The following is a 19,545-nucleotide window of genomic DNA, read 5'->3' as shown; positions in this document are numbered from 1 at the left end:
AAAACAATTTAAGACAGCAAGTTTTACGCTTTCAAACCCATTGTTGTGGGAAATACTGTCGTCGAAAATACAAATCCAAGGACAAGTTCTACATGAAATGTCGTTTTGCATTTCCACGTCCAGTAACATTGAAAGGAAGAGTTAACAATTTTATGTCTTCTCTGCGACATACTGTGACAAGGAAATCACCCAAAAATACATACAACCTAAGGAGAAATGAGGAATCCAAATACATAAATGACTACAACCCAGTCATTTTACCCATGTGGAATGCTAACATGGATATTCAATATGTGGCTGACAACTCTATTGCTGTGGCTCGATATGTGACGTCTTACATCACAAAATCAGAAAAGAGGGAACTGAAGGAAATGTGGGAGGAAATTTCACATGAAAAGAGTCTAAGCAAGAAATTATACAGTTACAGTCTGAAGATGTTGTCGCATCGAGAAATTGGAGCGTATGAATGTTCTGATCGGTTGTCATCAGCAAGTCTATATGCCAAATCTAGAACCATCCTTTGGGTGAGTCTAGGTCTTGCTGCAACACGAAACCGAGTTTTGAAATCTGTACAAGAAATTGAGTATTTGGCGGAGAAAGAACCAGACAGTACAGATATTTTGAAGACAAACATGTTGGATACATACTATCCAAATAGAAGTACTCACCTTGAGAACACCTGTCTCTATGAAGTTCTGCAAACCTACATTTTTAAAAGGAACGTCACAGAAGACATCAATAAAGGTGTATATGCTGTAATTGGATGTGAAGGCTGTTTAGTAAAACAAAGAAAAGGCCTTTTGATTAATCATCGAAAATTGAGTTATGATTCTCCAGACAAAAGAGAATTTTATTACTTAGTGCTTTAACAACTCTTTAAACCTTGGCGTAGAGAAGAGGAACTACTTGGAGATTTTCTTACTTATGAAGATTCGTTCAATGCAACCAAAGATACCATAGAATGTCTTGTTTTTTCAAGTTATCTTCAAATGTTGAACGAGGAAATACAGCAAGAAGCTACAATTGCAGCAGAGATTGCTAGAGACAGTTCTCAAGACAGTCAGAGTTCTGCTTCATTGAGTCAGGATCCACTAGGAGGACCAATTATACAAAATGAAGCTGCCACTGCTATGGATGAAGTTGAAAGAGCCATGGAACAAGCTCAGGAGGATGGAGTAGAATAGAAGATTTGGAAAAAGAACTAAACGTTGAACAGAGACAAATATATGACCAAGTCACACAACAAATTGAGCATGGTTTATCACATGAGAAAAAAGAGTGCTCATGTACATCATTTGTGCCTATCCGACTGTATGTCAGTGGAGAAGCAGGAACTGGGAAAAGTTTCCTGATTAAAGTGATTGCAACATATTTGCAGAAAAAACGGAGTCATCGCTCTCTTGTGTTGTTACTGCTCCAACTGGGTTGGCAGCACACAACATTAAAGGGATTACTTTACACCGCTTATTGATGCTGCCAGTGGAGCATGATACAAAATTACAATACCACAAGCTATCTGGAGAAGCTTGTTGTGAAGTTTCAAGAGTACTAAAGAAAATGAAACTTCTTATCATTGATGAAGTAAGCATGGTATCAAATGTAATGCTTGCTTTTGTGCATTTAAGAATGCAAGAAACTCTTAAAACAGACTATGATGTGTTATTTGGAGGCAAACACATCATTGTTTTTGGAGATTTACTGCAACTAACTCCAGTGAAAGGACAGCCAGTGTTTAAAATGCTTACGCATGAAGATATCAGGAAGTGCTTAGGAAGCATTGGAAATGTTAACATATGGCTAAATTTAAAATATGCAGAACTACTTCAAAATATGCGACAGGCAAAGGATGAAGATTATAAAAATATTCTACAAGATATAAGAATTGGAAAACTAACTGAGCATGGCAAAGAAGCTTTACATGGACGATTAATTTCAAATTCGTTTCCAAAGGAAAATATTCTCCCAGAGAATATTTTTAAGAAAATTCCTGAAAACAAATCTGTCATATGCTTGATGCCAACTCTGCAAGAATGTTCAATCTTCAACACCAAAATGTTAAAGTTGGAAAATCAAGAGATTGTGAAACTGGAAGCAATTGATAAAATAGAACATGAAGGAGCCACTATTATTTTGTCAGAAAAGTTGAAAACAAAATTGGATTCTTTAGAGAAGACAATATCTAAAACTGCTGGTATGGAAAAGACTCTGTATGCATCTTTAAATTGTCGTATAATTTTACGACGTAATTTACATGTGGAAAGAGGATTAGTAAATGGAGCAATGGGTCATGCTGTGGATTTTGTGAATTACCGAAATAGAGATGGAATTGAAATTATAAAAATTGAATTTGATGGTATTGAAGTAGTACAACAAATCAGTTGTTGTTCTGCTAGCTTTTTGCTAGTGAAAGATTTATATGTCCGCAGAAAACAGTTTCCTGTTTCTTTAGCATATGCAGTAACTATTCATAAATCTCAAGGTTTAAATGTTCATACTGCTTTGGTGAATATTGGAAATTCTGTGTTCAAAGAGGGCATGGCATATGTTGCTTTATCTCGAGTCAGAACTTTATCTGGATTGTACTTGATTGATTTTGATGAGACAAAGATTAATGCAGATCTAAATTGGGTAAAAGAATATAATAGGTTAAGAAGAGAGTATGCTCCAAACTTACCTCAATATCCTCTGTTTGAAAAGCTTGTGGTAGGCCGAAGAGGAAGAAATGAGAAAAATTGTAGTGAAGTTGTAGCAAAAAGAAAAAAAGTAGATGAAACAGTAATTGTAAGCAGAAAGGAAATGGATTCAGTTAAAGATGTTGTTGGATTTCAGTTTGAAAATAGTTCTGGTGTCAACTGCTATGCTAATGTAGTGGTTAATGTTGTTTTCTTTCTCCAAACTGTAAAAGAACAGATTGCTGAAAATCGTGATCAAACACTTTGTTGTTTATTAAATTCTGTGTTTCGGAAATGTAGCAGTGATAGAACAAAAATAGAAAGTGTTTCTGAAATTCGAAAGGTTTTAGACATATGTTTTGGTCTAAATCAATTTGCACAGAATATTCAGCAAGATTGTCAGGAATTTCTAATGCATATGCTTGTTGTTTTACAAGATGAAGGAGTAGATGTAGAAAATCTTTTTGGCCTTTTTTATAAATGGCAACATGACTGTGACAATTGCTCCTTTTCAAGTAGTACTACAGTACACACTGAAAGATTTATATATTTGACTTTACCAGACTGCAAATCAGTGTATTTTAATAATCTAGTTAGAGCAGCAAATCAAAACATGGTCTGTAGTCAATGTAAATCTGAAAGGCTATCAACTTTATTTTTAATAAGATATGGACAGTCTGTTATTTTAATGTTCCAACGATGTAGACCTGATGGGACTAAATTGACAACTTTAATTAAAAATGTTGTGGCTTCTCAATTATCAATTTCAGGAAGAACCTTTACAACTGCAGCAATTATTTACCATGATGGTCCTTCAACAACATCAGGACATTACACAGCTTTTTTAAAATGTGAAAAAGGTTGGAAGCTATGTAATGATACTCAATTGACTATCAAACAACGTTTGCCTTCTGACTTACTAAATTCTTACCTAGTGTTCTTACAACTGAAATTTTAGGGAAGGTAATTGGCCTATGAAGATTGCAGCAGTTAATATAACTTAGTTTGCTCTTCAAAATTACTTTCTGAATGAGAGTGATGAAGGTAATAAAAAACATGTAGTTCTCATAGAGATAGTATATGTTTATTATATAAAGTGTGCTGTGAGTATTTTAGGAATTATTTATTAAATGTAAGCTAGAGATGGAAGTAAAACTGTTGTTTCATAATGTGAAAGATGTTGGAGCTTTTCTTTCAGAAAGTCGGGTAAATGAGACATTAAGAAAACAGTGGACTAATTTACATAGAAAAGGACTTTCCATATACTATTTGCCCTCGTGGAAAAGTGGATGGATCAAAAGTGAGTTTAGATATGGTTTTTAAAAATGTACATTATTTAAGAAAATTTTCTCTATACTGTTTTCCATAACCTCACTACTCTTCTTTGATATTCCCACACCTCTGTTTCCTTATAGCGCTTGCCTCACTTATTCTGAATCCCCACATTTACTCTCTTTTTTCACACTCTTCTCTTACTCTCACCTTCTTTCAGACCTACTCTTTTACTTTCTTTCCTCTGTCTTCTCTTACTTCTTTGTTTTATTTTTTCCTTCCTTTACTCTCCTTACTTCACTTCACTAATTACTTGTCTTACTCCCTCTTTCCTCTTACTTCTACACTCCCCCCCTTACCTCATTCTCTCTCTGTTAGCCTCATTCTCTCCGTCTCTTTAGTCTCTCACTCGTCTTCTGTCAAGGTCACTCCCTATAACTTAGTTATAGTCACACACTCACCTTTTTGATACCTTCTCCTTTACTTACCTTCCTCTCTCTTCCCATCCTTTGCTCTTTCATTCTTTTGCTTTCTCTTACTCTTCTTACTCCACTTCAATAACTCCTTCTCTCAAATCCTCTTTCTTCTAATTTATTCACTCCACTTTTCTCAGTCTTTTTCTATTACACTCAAATAATTTCCAGCAATGTATCCTTTCACATGGGGCAAGTCCCATGTGAAAGTACCTGCATCAGTCTTACGCCTGCTGTGAGGCAGATGCAAGATTTTCACGCAATGGTGTCCTAAAAGTGATGCAGTGAGATCTCATAGATTTCACTGTGTTACTTCTACGACTTTTCCTTGCGTCAATACGCCCCCTTTGCATACATTACATCTGACGCAGGTATAATGTGGCGCAGGGGTTTACAAAGTGACGTATCTACCTAGATGTGTCACTTTGTAAATATGACTCAACAAGGTACAATTTTTACACCACTGGTGCGTCACAAAAAGTGACGCACCGGCGGTGTAAAAGTGACACATGGCCTCATAAATGAGGCCCTGAAGCGCACCACAGAGAAAAACAGTGTAAAAAATTATAGTAAAAAAATAATTTCAAGCAATGCATCCTTACACATGGGGCCAGCCCCATGTGGAAGGGCCTGCGTCAGTCTTAGGCCTGCTGTGAGGCAGGCGCAATATTTTGACCCAACGGTGTCCTGAAAGTGACGCAGTGAAATCTCCTAGATGTTACTGCGTCACTTGTACGACCCTTCTTTGCATCAATACGCCCCCTTTGCATATATTATACCTGGTGCAGGTATAATGTGGCGCAAGGGTTTACAAAGTGACGCATCTATCTAGATGCGTGACTTTGTAAATATGACTCAACAAGGTGCAATTTTTACACCACTGGTGCGTCACAAAAAGTGACGCACCGGCGGCGTAAAAGTGACCCATGTCCCCATAAAGGAGGTCCTGAAGCGCACCATAGGGAAAAACAGGCCTTCTCCTTTATTTTCTTTCCTTTCTCTTGTTTTACTTCATTGTTTTATATATTTCCCTTATTTTATTCTCCTGACTCCACTTCACTTACTACTTCTCTTTCTTTGTCTGTCTTCTTAGTTCTACGCTCCCCTTCCCTTAATGTCTTTCTGTTAGCCTAATTCTCTCCATCCCCTTATTCTCTCACTTTTCTTCTGTCACGCTCACTGCCTATAACTCAGCTATACTCCCACCCTCACCTTCTGTCAGACCTTCTCCTTTAGTTTGCTTCCTCTCTCTTTCCTTCTTTTGCTCCTTCACTCTTTTCTCTTCCCTTACTTTCTTATTCCACTGTACTAACTCCTTCTCTTACTTATTCTGTAATCTTATTTGTACACTCCCCTTCCCTCATACTCTCTCTGTTAGCCTCATTCTCTCTGTCCTCTTAGTCTCTCACTCCTTTTCTATCACACTCACTCCCTATAACACGGCCATACTCCTACACTCACCTTCTTTCAGACCTTCTCCTTTACTTTCCTTCCTCTCTTTTCTCATCCTTCACTCCTTCACTCTTTTCCCTTCCCATACTCCTCTTTCTGTAGTTCAGTAACTGCTTCTGTCAATCCCTCTGTTCTCTAACTTACTCACTCCCCTGTTCTCACTCTCTCTGTGTTACCCCATTCTCTCTGTCCTCTTGGTGTTTCACTCATCTTCTATCATGCTCACTCCCTATTACTGAGCCATATTCCCACACTCATCTTCTTTCAGACCTTCTCATTTACATTCCTTCCTCTCTCTTCCCATCCTTCGCTCTTTCACTGTTTTCCCTTCCCTTACTCTCCTTAATCCACTTCACTGATTCCTTGTCTTACTCCCTCTATCTTCTTAGTTCTACACTCCCCTTACCTCATTCTCTCTCTGTAAGTCTCATTCTCTCCGTCTCTTTAGTCTCTCACTCCTCTTCTGTCAAGCTCACTCCCTATAACTTAGTTATACTCACACACTCCCCTTCTTTCAATCCCCCTACTTCACTTCCCTTCCCCTCTCGTCCCTTTTTTTGCTCCCTCACTCATTTTCCTTTCCTCTCTCACTAAAATTAGGACTGGGGACGGCAGCGGTGGTTCTCTAATGCTCAAACAATGATCATAATACTTTGTTCACCGTAACAAAGTGGGGCATTACAATTTTTGCATTTGATGGAAGCCTCATTAAAAACAGGCTGAATATTTGTGATCAGCTGCTCTGGTCGCCCCCTCACCGATGTAGTTGTTCCTCCAGTTGAAGTAGAGGCACCATCTTTTGGAGCCTCTCGTGCCAGAGCCCTGACACTCTTCCGGGCATAGTTCTGGGGGTGCCTCCTCTCGACGTGGCGAATCATAGTTGGATTACCAAAATTGTACTTCATTCTGGGGTCTCCTCTGCAAAATATAGTATGGCAGATATTGCATTCTACCTTTGGAGCATTACATTCCACTGTCTTCTGAAAATACAAAAAATGGCGGCGATAGTGTACAAAAGAGAGAAACAGTGAGAGAAAGAAGGCATGAGATGAAGAAGAGATGTGAAATGCACATTGGAGAAAATATAGTGGGAGAAGGGAAGTAACTGTGAGTAAACTTACTATGTAATACAGAAATGTTGCACTCTATACTATAAGTCTCACTTTATACCACAATCATTTCACTACTATCTCATAAATTTCAAGTAGAATAATAGAAAAATGTCTCAAACAATTTATAATTTATAAATATAAATTTATTCTTCAGAATTTTCATAATTTAGAAGTACTTCTAACATTAACTGATCAGGAATCTCCTCATCAGAACTCTTCATAAATGACTCCTGGAACTCAACATAGTCCAAACATTCCATTAATTCAGCATCCAAAGTCTCATCATTAAAATCCTCCATTCCATCTTCTCTGAAAAGAAGGTCTTCTTCATGGATAGTGTTATGAATAGGATCATTTGAGACCTCAATCAAACTCGCCTCAACAAAGGTCGCAGAAATTTCAAAATTAATATTAACGGTGACCTCATTGAGATCCATATTCTTTTCAAATTTCTTGCTGTAAATTGCAGGAAAAAAAATCACTTTAATTTATCGTTTTTAGTAATAGATAATATTAAACTAGCTTTATCAAGTATTAAATTACCCTTACAAATTAACAACTCACCTTTTAGAAAGCAGTAGAATAGTTAATACTGTGTAAATTTCACACCAGAAATAGAACACCAACAATTCCTCACAAATGTACCTCAAAGAGTACTATCACAAAATGGCTGTGTTTCCCTCTCATTAGAAAACCATTTCATTAGTAGAAAAGCAATCAAACTTCATCACACACAAATTCAAAACCAAAGAAACATTTTAATTGGTTGTAAATATCAAAAGCTAATTGGCTCTTGGGTGTCTGTAAACATTCTAAATGGTCTGCATAGTCCGCCATCTTGTGACTCTGAAGAACAGAGACACAAGAGGTGAAAAATAAATGGGGAAATAATTAAAAAGCGGCAGAATAGACACCCCCTGACCCCCTAGGTTTTCTGAGGGGGGCCTAGAAGGACCCTGAAGGGCAAAAAAACGTTTTAAATTTTTTTTTTTTTTCACGGGGTAAGCGCTGGGTGTGCTCCCGGGTGCGCTCTCGGGTACGCGCACCCTGAGCGCACCACGGGGAAAAACAGTGTAAAAAATTAGAGTAAAAAAAATAATGTAGAGTGTTTAGAGGAAAGTGATGCATTGCTGGAATGTGTCACAAAAATCATGCAACTCCAGCAATGCATCCTTTCACATGGGGCCAGTCCCATGTGAAAGGGCCTGCGTCAGTCTTACGCCTGCTGTGAGGCAGGTGCAAGATTTGGACGCAACAGCGTCATAAAAGTGACGCAGTGATATCTCTTAGATGTCACTCCGTCACTTCTACGACCCTTCCTTATGTCAATACGCCCCCTTTGCATACATTACAGCTGGCGCAGGTATAATGTGGCGCAGGGGTTTACAAAGTGACGCATCCATCTAGATGCATCACTTTGTAAATATGACTCAACAAGGTGTATTTTTTACAGCACTGGTGCGTCACAAAAAGTGACGCATCGGTGGCGTAAAAGTGACGCATGGCCTCATAAATGAGGCCTTTAGTCTTCTACTCATGCGTCATATTTAATTTATGACGCATTATGTCGCAAGTAGTTACAGATACGTCAGTATTTCTGACGTATCTCTAAGCGCAAAAGTGATGCATTGCTGGAGTGTGTCACAAAAGTGACACAACTCCAGCAATGCATCCTTTCACATGGGGCCAGCCCCATGTGAAAGGGCCTGCATCAGTCTTACGCCTGCTGTGAGGCAGGCGCAAGATTTTGACGCAACGGCGTCCTAAAAGTGACGCAGTGAAATCTCATAGATTTCACTGCATCACCTTTACGACCCTTTCTTGCGTCAATACGCCCCTTTTGCATACATTACACCTGAAGTAGTTATAATGTGGCGCAGGGGTTTATAAAGTGACGCATCTACCTAGATGCGTCATTTTGTAAATATGACTCAACAAGGTGCATTTTTTACAGCACTGGTGCGTCACAAAAAGTGACGCACCGGTGGCGTAAAAGTGACGCATGGCCTCATAAATGAGGCCTTTATTCTTCTACTCATGCGTCATATTTAATTTATGTCGCAAGGAATTACAGATACGTCAGTATTTCTGACATATTTGTAAGCGCAAAAGTGATGCAATGCTGGAGTGTGTTACAAAAGAAACGCAACTCCAGCAACGTATCTTTTCACATGGGGCCAGCCCATGTGAAAGGGCCTGCGTCAGTCTTGCACCTGCTGTAAGGCAGGTGCAAAATTTTGATGCAACAGCGTCCTGAAAGTGACGCAGTGAAATCTCATAGAATACACTGCGTCACCTCTACGACCCTTTCTTGCGTCAATACGCCCCCTTTGCATATATCACACCTGACGCAGGTATAATGTGGCGCAAGGGTTTACAAAGTTTTGCATCTACCTAGCTGCGTCACTTTGTAAATATGACTCAACAAGGTGCATTTTTTACACCACTGGTGCGTCACGAAAAGTGACGCACCGGTGGCGTAAAAGTGACGCATGGCCTCATAAATGAGGCCTTCAGTCTTCTACTCATGTGTTATATTTAATGTATGATGCATTATGTTGCAAGGAGTTACAGATACGTCAGTATTTCTGACGTATCTGTAAGCACAAAAGTGATGCATACCTGGAGTGTGTTACAAAAGTGACGCAGCCCCAGCAATGCATCCTTTCACATGGGGCCAGGCCCACGTTAAAGGGCCTGCGTCAGTGTTACGCCTGCTGTGAGGCAGGTGCAAAATTAGGCTGGGAACAGCAGCGATGGTTCTCCAATGCTCGAACCATGAGCAGAACACTTTGTTCCCCATAGCAAAGTAGCTGATCACACTCTCTGGATTTAATAACGCCTGTATTAAAAGTAGGCTGAATGTTAGGAATCAGCTCTTGTGATCGCCCCGTCACTGAAGTAGTTGCTCCTCCGGTTGAAGTAGAGGCCCCATCACTGGGAGCCTCTCGTGCCAGAGCCCTAACACTCTCCCGGGCAAAGTTCTGGGGGTGCCTCCTGTCGACATGGCGAATCTTAGTGGAGTTTCCAAAAGAATATTTCTTGGTGGGGTCACCCCGTGGCAGGACAGTGTGACAAATCCTGCACTCCACCTTTGGAGCATTTACTTTTTCTGGTAATTTGGAATGAAAAAAAACTTCCATATGAAGTGTTCTTTTATTTTCGGTTGAGGAACCTCTTCATCAAGAAATCCCTCTGTGTCATCTTCACTGCTGGATGCTCTGGCTGCCATGGTAATCCAAGATAGTAATCCAACGAAGATCCAACAGCAAAAAGACAGGTCTTGCAGTCACAAAAGTGAAAGAAGAAGTGAAGGAAATGGGTGGGGATTTCATTCTTTGTAAAAAAAACTGTTAGCAACATATGAAAAGAGTTATTTTAAGGTCACATAACTTGACGCGCTTACGCTACGCGCACCGGAGCACTTCCGGGGGTGCTTACGCGGCAAAAACGTAGGCGCTTCCAGGGGCGCTTACGCGACGTGCCTCAGTGACGTTTTGGTAGCTTTACGGAAATGCTAAATCATTTTCATTTCGTAAATCAAAAATACTGCTTTTATAAGTATAGTACTGAATGTCTTGCATTATTATTTACTTTTCATACATATTTTTTTTTTACGAACGCAGAAATAGCGCTCTCGGTGCGCTCTCGGGAGAGCATACCGGTGCGCGCACCCTGAGCGCACCAGGAAAAAATGTAAAAAAATATATATACATTTAACAAATGATTTAAAAAAATATATATATATAATTAATTGTTGTAAAAAACAGCTAACAAAAAAAAATAATCGTAGGTTACAAAGTCGATATACAAATTAATTAGCTTTTAAAAAAACTATGAAATTCACTGAAAAAACCATAGGTTTCACAAACGTTATAGTTAGGAATTAGCTTTTAAAAAACCTTTGAAATTCACTAAAAAAAACTATAGGTTTCACACTCGTTATAGTTAGGAATTAGCATTTAAAAACCTTTGAAATTCACTGAAAAAAACATAGGTTTCACACCAATTATAGTTAGCTGAACAGTTTACTCATACAAAACCATTGAAATTCCCACGTTATAGTTAGTTGGACTCACTATAACTCGCGCGCCCGCAATCCACTGCTGATGATGTCACATATTACATCATTCATGACATGGTCAGTGACATCACTGATGACATCACTGATGACATCTCAAATGACACATCACTGATGACATCATCCATGTGATAATACGATGCACCTCCTCACACTCTAATCTAACCTTTGATACACCCAGTGTTAAATACAAACTACCATTTCTGAAATTATTGGCACACCAATACCCGTAACTACATACACACTCACTGATTCCTAGGTCTACACACACATCCACTCATTCACCCATACAATCACTCATACATACAGTCACTCATCAATAGAACACTATCATATCCACTTCAGTCAATATATATATACATACATATATAAACATATATAATCTGCATATCTATATAAATACAAATATAAATGCATGCATACATATACATATATGCATACATATGCATGTTATTTACATGAAAGTTAGAAAAACACTAATAAAAGCAAAGCTAAAAAGCCACCTCATTACAAACAGAATGGCTTTAACGTAAACGAGGGCGAGATCTATTGCATTTTCAATGCTTGTTTACTTTGGTTCCATCAATAAGGCATTCAGATGTGTCACACATTTGCCATAAATTCTGAATGTTAGCACTCTAGTTGCTCATTAGATCACTGTAGTAAAGCTACTGCTCACCAGGGAAATCTGCTGCTGGCATTCAAAGTGCATGTTTCAGTCTGCATGTCAGAATTTTTTTAATGAAATAGAAGAGGATTTGAGAAGTCAAAATGTGCCCTAATTTTTCTTTCTGAAGCACTAATCATACTTTCTATGGCAAAATGAACCCCCTCATTTTGTTCCTTTTTAAATTAAATGTTTTCAGACTTACCACTTCATACCAATCAAGATGGCTTCTGGTGTGCCATACTTTTGTGATAAGTAGGACTGTTAGCGCTCTAGTTGTTCTTTAGAACACTCTGGGACATTCTGTCATTGGGCTATACTTGGGCTACATCTGGGTGATATTTGGGCTACATTTGGGCTCTTTTGTCTCTGGTGGCCATCTTGGGAGACTGTATGTCAGAATGTTTTAATGAAATAGAAGAGGATTTGAGAAGTCACTCAAAATGTGCCCTAATTTTTCTTTCTGCAGCACTAATCATACTTTCTATGGCAAAATATACCCCCTCATTTTGTTCCTTTTTAAATTAAATGTTTTAAGAGTTACCACTTTATTCCAATCAAGATGGCTTCAGGTGTGCCATACCTTTTTAATAAGTAGGACTGTTAGCGCTCTAGTTGTTCTTTAGAACACTATGGGAAGCTGCAGTAGAACACAAAGGAATCAACTGACAGTCTCTGCCCTTGTTGGATGTACATGTTTTACTGAGAATGTCAGACTCCATTCTCACATGACTGAGAAAGATAATGTGAATTTACAGAAAATATGCCTTCAGTTTAGCTTATAGATCCCCTTCCAAACCACTGTGGGAAAAGCATGAGATAATAGTTTTCTTTCAAACATGATTCATGATATCCCAGCAGAAGGCTTTTTCACATGGTAAAATCACCTTAGAACACACCACAATTTCTAAAATGAGTATGGTACCATCAACAAATGATTTATATTGTAACTAAAGTCCTAAAACCTTCTATTAACTGCAATGCTTTTTTAATGAGGTGCTATCATGTATATTGGTCCCAAGGTGGCTGCCAACACTTCTTGGATGAAGTGCTGACAGCCAATCAGATCTCACGATGAGATGTGTGGTTAGGCCCTGCCCAGATATATATATTTTTTTCTTTTGATTTTCTCAGGTACTACTGGAGGGATTTACACCATTTAACCAAAAGGGTGATCTGCGTACCAGACCCTATCATTTTCCCAATTTGGTGTAATTCTGTTCAGCGGGTCGGGCTGTAGCCGTATCTAATCGTCCAATGGAAATAACATGGGAAAACACGTTTTGGGACCCCTCTTTTTTCTCGGCCCCCACTTCACGAATCTTCCCAAGACTTTCAGGGAAGGAGCGGAGCGGGCCATCTTCTTTGAGAAATTTGCGAAGATTTAACAACCGGCGCCAAAGTTATTCCCAATGGAAACTAGGTCCTAACTATAACTACCTACTGGCGACCACCAGTAGGTTATATATATGTATGTACAGACAGACAGACATACATTTGTATATATTATGTATATATATATTCACTGAAAAAACCATAGGTTATAGACCATATATAGTTAGGAATTAGCATTTACAAAACCTTGAAAATTCACTGCAAAAACCATAGGTTAGAGACCATATATAGTTAGCTGGACATTTTATTGACATAAAACCAATGAAATTCCATATATAGTTAGTTGCACTAACTATATATCGCGCACCCGCAATCCACTGCTGATGATGTCACATATTACATCATTTATGACATGGTCAGTGACATCACTGATGACATCACTGATGACATCTCAAATGACATCACTGATGACATCACTGATAACAACATCCAGTGATTTTTTGTTTCTATAAAGTTTAAATATGTCTTACATATTGAAGAATGAGTGGATGTGTAAGTGTCTGGACGAAGGATTTAGTAGGTGCATGACTGACTGTATGAGTGAGTGATTAAATGTGTCTCACTGAGTGCATGGGTTAGTGACTAAACTGTCTTAATTTGTGCATCATTATGTCTGTTGTTCTGTAAACTGCTGCATGTGTTGATCAGTAGCTATATGAGTAACTATATGGGTTATTGATTGATTGCCCAAGTATTTGTATGGGAGACTGAGTGTGCGTGTGGCTAGCTGGGAGGTGTGTGACTCTGTGCAGATCAATCTGTACTTGTATCAATGATTGTATAAGAAGGTAAGTATGTGTTAGTATATGTTTGAAAATGTAAGGTGCTCTATGTTTAACTGTATAGACAAGAAAATGGAAGTCTCATTGATTCTTTACAGGACTGACTAGGTGTGTGAGTAACTCCATGGATGAGTGGCAGACTGTGAGTGTCTGTATAGGTGTATGAGTGCATATGATAGTGTTGTAAAGATGAGTGATTGTATGTATGAATGATTGTATGGGTGAATGAGTGAAGGTGTGTGTAGACGTAGCAATCAGTGAGTGCGTATGTAGTAACTAGTATTGGTGTGTCAATGGTTTCAAAAATTATACTCTTTTTAACACTGGGTGAAACAGAGGTTATATTAAAATGTGAGGAGATGCATTGTATTGTCACATGAATGATATCATCAGTGATGTGGTCATTGATGTCAAATGAGATGTCATCAGTGATGTCATCAGTGATGTCATTTGAGATGTCATCAGTGATGTCATCAGTGATGTCACTGACCATGTCATGAATGATGTAATATGTGACATCATCAGCAGTGGATTGCGGGTGCGCGATATATAGTTAGTGCAACTAACTATATATGGAATTTCATTGGTTTTATGTCAATAAAATGTCCAGCTAACTATATATGGTCTCTAACCTATGGTTTTTGCAGTGAATTTTCAAGGTTTTGTAAATGCTAATTCCTAACTATATATGGTCTATAACCTATGGTTTTTTCAGTGAATTTTCAAGGTTTTGTAAATGCTAATTCCTAACTATATATGGTCTATAACCTATGGTTTTTTCAGTGAATTTCAATGGTTTTTTAATAGCAAATATCATAAGCTGTCGAATGTCAAGTACGTGGTAAGTAAAAACATTTTCGTGTTTATGCACACTGATCTGCTTTGAATGCTGCCCCCCACCCCTCATTTCTATTAGGAGTACTCTCTCTTTGCAGATAGTGAAGGGTAGTTAACGCAGCCCTTTGACCCCTTTGTAATCCGTCGTGCCTGCTTCTCTCTCCATTTGATTGATTGTTCTCTTTGGTTCATTCTCTATTTACAAACAAGCACAGAGTCGCAATACTCTGTTTAGTCTTTGCAGATAGTGAAAAATCGTGTAAAAAAACAAAAGGAATCGAACAAAATCAGTAGGCCACTAATGGGATCTCTTTTTGACCTCGCTAAAATAGAAACATTAGGAACAACCTGTTGAAAATAGCAATGCGTATGTACATAAGCGGCGTTCATTTGTGTTCACAGTACCCCTTGTTGATTGTTTCAATCGAGCATTGAATTGTTCGAAGTTGGTTCTCTTAAGGATCTTCTCTGCCTGCAAACGAGGAAGAATAGGAATATTCTCTCTCCCTTTGCAGATAGTGAAGGGTAGGTAACGCAAGCCTTTAACACGTCGTACCTATTTCATTCCTCATTGATTGATTGATTGTCCGAACATTGACTGTTTGGGAATTAGTTCTTTTTGGAGGTATTCCCTGTTTGCAAATAAACGTAGGAAAATCTTTGCAAGTAGTGAAAGGGTACGTAATGCGGACCTTTCTCCCCCGTTGTAATCTGTCATGCCTATCTACTCCCCACTGATTGATGCACCTGTTTCACCCGGACCATTTACTAGAGATACGTTATCTGGCCCGACCAGAGAGCACCCCTAGTGAAAAGGACATATGCAATAATAACGAAGTGATCACTGTATCCTGTTAACAGAAACTTTAGCATGAAACAACCTGGAAAGAAAAGAATAGGAAAACGAAAATCAGTAGGCCACTGATGAACATGAACTTTTATTAAACAACGAACAAAGAAACGATAACATAACGTAATGATAAAACCTATTAATGTCCTAGAAACAAGAAAACGTTAAAATATGCCAGTGGTGAGAGACCAGAAAAACAGTAAGAGAAACCAAATCACCCCTCGCTGTCCCACCGCCTGCCACGCCAAAAAAATCGATAGACTAGGGAAAATGCAAGTCAGTAGAACATCCGCCCCCACTCTGGAAACTTCCAAGGTGGGGCAGGGTTGCGGCTACGCCCAGCCGGGAGCAGCCCATATAAGGCAGGTCCTGCTGCCATGCCTCGGCCAGGAGATCCTAACGTAGGGTGTAGCCGGAGGAGAGGCCGAGGCCAGCGGGACCCGGCCAGGGGATTGCCTTTACAACGCTGAACAGTTGCAGGGGGGGGGAATGTCTCCTCGACCCTCCCGTCTCTCTCCCAGTCCGGCCGCGGTGGCCCTTGAGAGTTGCAGGTACTCCCGCCACATGCTCTTCCGGTCCGGCCACCAACGGTCGGGGGGCCGAGGACGACGGGATCCGGCTGCAGCCGATAAACCAAGAAACCCGTTCATGGGGCCAGAGCCAGGGGCGTCCGGCCGACATCTACCGGAAGCCCGGCCCGAAGACGGACGGGACACTTCTTCTTTCTTGAATAATGGCTGCGACAACACTGGGGGGAATTTCTTGCACATGCCTCCGACCCCCCCCCCCCCCCTCGTCCTCATCGCCTGGTCCGGCCATAACAAATCTCAAGCGAGACGCCGTGGGGTGCACTGGGAGGGAGAGACGGTGCGAACAGGCCTCTCCCGCCTCCCCAGGTGGAGGCTTCCCAGCTGCACCCTCAGCGCTCCAGGCGCCCGGAAAAGGGTTCTTCCACTGTGGCCATGCTGCAACGTCTCGCCCGGCAGGGTGGAGCCCGTCCGCTCATTTGACCCCGCGATCGCCAGTAGCTACCAAACTCTCAAAATGGCGGTCGACCTGGCAAGAGCGGGCCCAGCATAAAGAAATGGCCCGGTCACTGCTTGACTCCACCACCGTAGTCCTCCACGACCTTGAAGATTCTAGAGGAGCCGCGGGAGTCTCCGATCCCCGATGGGGAATGACTGCCATGATCGCCCGTGGAGTGACGAAACTGTATCCGCGGGACGTCGGCGCTCCCATGCTGGCGCCAGCCTCACTTTGAATTACTAGAATCCTGCAGACCTCAGTTCCGGTGAAAGCACAGTGTGACCCGGTAGGAAAAATTGTTGCACCCCCTCCCCTTTTTCACTGATAGTTCAAACCACCGATCCTTTCCTTTGCCCTTTTAACGGAACTTTGGACTGCCTCCCCCTCTTTTACATTTTCTAGAGAAAACAAAACATTAACCACTACATTAGCATAGCAGTTGACACCAGAACTGTTTTCAAATTTAAAACCAACAACATCTTCAACAAAATCCTTTTTGTTTCTGCTGTGACCCTGCTACAGCACAGGCATTGTCCCCAGCAGTAATTCTGCGATGCCGGTAAGAATAGCTGTGGTGCCTACTGGACTCACCCCCGCGGCGCCCCACGCCATTATTTGCTGGGCGGCAACTTACTAGACATCACTTTCGTGCCATCTAGATTTCAGCGCGTTCTGCTGCCTTGTAACTATTCGCACAACAGACCGCTACTGACAAGAATATTTCATTATTGGTGCTGTCAATTTCAATAAATCTATTGGATAATTCAAAAGAAATTGCCACGGTCTCTTCGTTGTTTAAATGTTTTTACTGTTTTTGTTTTGTTGTATATATTTATATGTTATTAAAGTTTTATATTCCTACTACTTTGTTGGAGTGCTACATATTTTTAATGTGACACATAATTGTAAAAACTTTGATGTACCAAGAGTCATTCCTGGAATCTTCCGCTTCAGGCTCGGTCCCCTCCCCAATCACAATACAGGATGGTTTTCAGATAGTAGGAACGCGTGTGGTGTGACGGATCTCATCGGGTGTGGGCCTTGATCTACTATAACTCCTTTGAAGAGGAGTGATTCTTTACAGCTGGGGCCATAAACTACATCTGCAGGGCTAGCTGATAGCCTGGACAATCGGACACAGAGGAAGAGGAGTGTCAGAGGGTGCGGTAGTGAATAGGGCGAAAGGGAGGTGTCGGGCGGGCACAGAGTGTGATTTTCAGGGAAGAGCAGCGCAGATGGGGGGAGGTTTATTGCCCATGCATAAGACAGAGAGCGGGGGTGACCAGTGCCTGGGGAAGATGCTTGCGAGGGTGAGGAGCCATGCTACGAATCGACAGCGTGCAGAGAGTGGGTCTGGTCAAGACATCTAAAATGGCTGCCGTGCACCACAAAAGTGTGGCATTTCAAAAAAGGCAAGATGGCGCAAACAATGTTTTTCAACACTTCCTCATTTCCTTCGAATCGAACGTTAACAGACGTTGGGGCATATTACCAAAGTTAAGCGATATTTATCGCTAACGATGCTTACCAACGAATTTTTTACCGCTAAGCATCGTCAGAAATTATCGAAGATAAACCTTGCTATTATCAAGGTTTATCGCAAATGCGATAATAAACGGCCGCAATGCATCAATATCGCTAAAAACTCAGCGATATTCATGCATTACCGAGCTAATGCTCTTAGCCATGTTATCCACCTCCCATTGGATAACATGGCTAAGAACTGCTCAGGGCAGGTGTTACTTTTTGGAGATATTCGCGCTTAGCGCGAATATCTCCAAAAGGAGATAGATATCTTGCATGTTCTAATGCAAGTTATTGTGGTATATGGAACTCATACCATAATCTCTCAGGAAAGCAGAAACTGATCCTTTTGGGACCGCCTAAAAAGGCCTAGGGGGTGAGGAGTACCCTACTTTGCCCCCTTTTCACGTTCAGAACTATTTTATTTTACTCTCTTCTGTAATTACACAAAATAGCAGCGATAAGATGCATCGGAGACACAGTGAGAGAAAGGAGGCCGGAGATGAAGAAGAGATGTCAAATACACATTGGAGATAATATAGTGGCAGAAGGGAAGTAAATATGAGTAAACTTACCATGTAACATAAAAATGTTGCACTCTATACTATAAGTCTCATTTTATACTACAATCACTTCGCTACAACCTCATAAATTAAAAATAAAAATGAATAATGTCTCAAACAATTTTTGATTTCTAAATATAAATTTATTCTTCAGAATTTTCTAAATTTGAAAGAACTAGTAACATGTCCTCATCAGCAATGTCCTCATGAAAAGTCTGCAATGATGATTCTTGTAACTCTATGGTCTCCAAACATTCGATAAATTCGCCATCAAGAGATTGATCAAAAAAATCATTCAAGTCATCTCCTCCTTGTGACAATATTTCATTATTGGTGCTGTCAATTTCAATCAATGTAGTGGAATCATTCAAGTCATCTCCTCGTGACAATATTTCATTATTGGTGCTCTCAATTTCAATCAATGTAGTGGAATCATTCAAGTCATCTCCTCCTTGTGACAATATTTCATTATTGGTGCTGTCCATTTCAATCAATCTAATGGAATCATACAAGTCATCTCCTCCTTGTGACAATATTTCATTATTGGTGCTCTCAATTTCAATCAATGTAGTGGAATCATTCAAGTCATCTCCTTGTGCCAATATTTCATTATTGGTGCTGTCCATTTCAATCAATCTAATGGAATCATACAAGTCATCTCCTCCTTGTGACAATATTTCATTATTGGTGCTCTCAATTTCAATCAATGTAGTGGACAATTCAAAAGAAATTGCCACGGTCTCTTCATTGTGAGCCATTTTATTTTGAAATTGCTTGCTGTAAATTGCAGAAAAAAATAATCACTTTCATTTATCGTTTTTAGTAATACATAATATAAA

The sequence above is a fragment of the Lissotriton helveticus genome, chromosome 4_1 (genome assembly GCF_964261635.1).
Source record: "Lissotriton helveticus chromosome 4_1, aLisHel1.1, whole genome shotgun sequence".
Lineage (NCBI taxonomy): Eukaryota > Metazoa > Chordata > Amphibia > Caudata > Salamandridae > Lissotriton > Lissotriton helveticus.
This window is presented reverse-complemented; position numbering follows the sequence as displayed.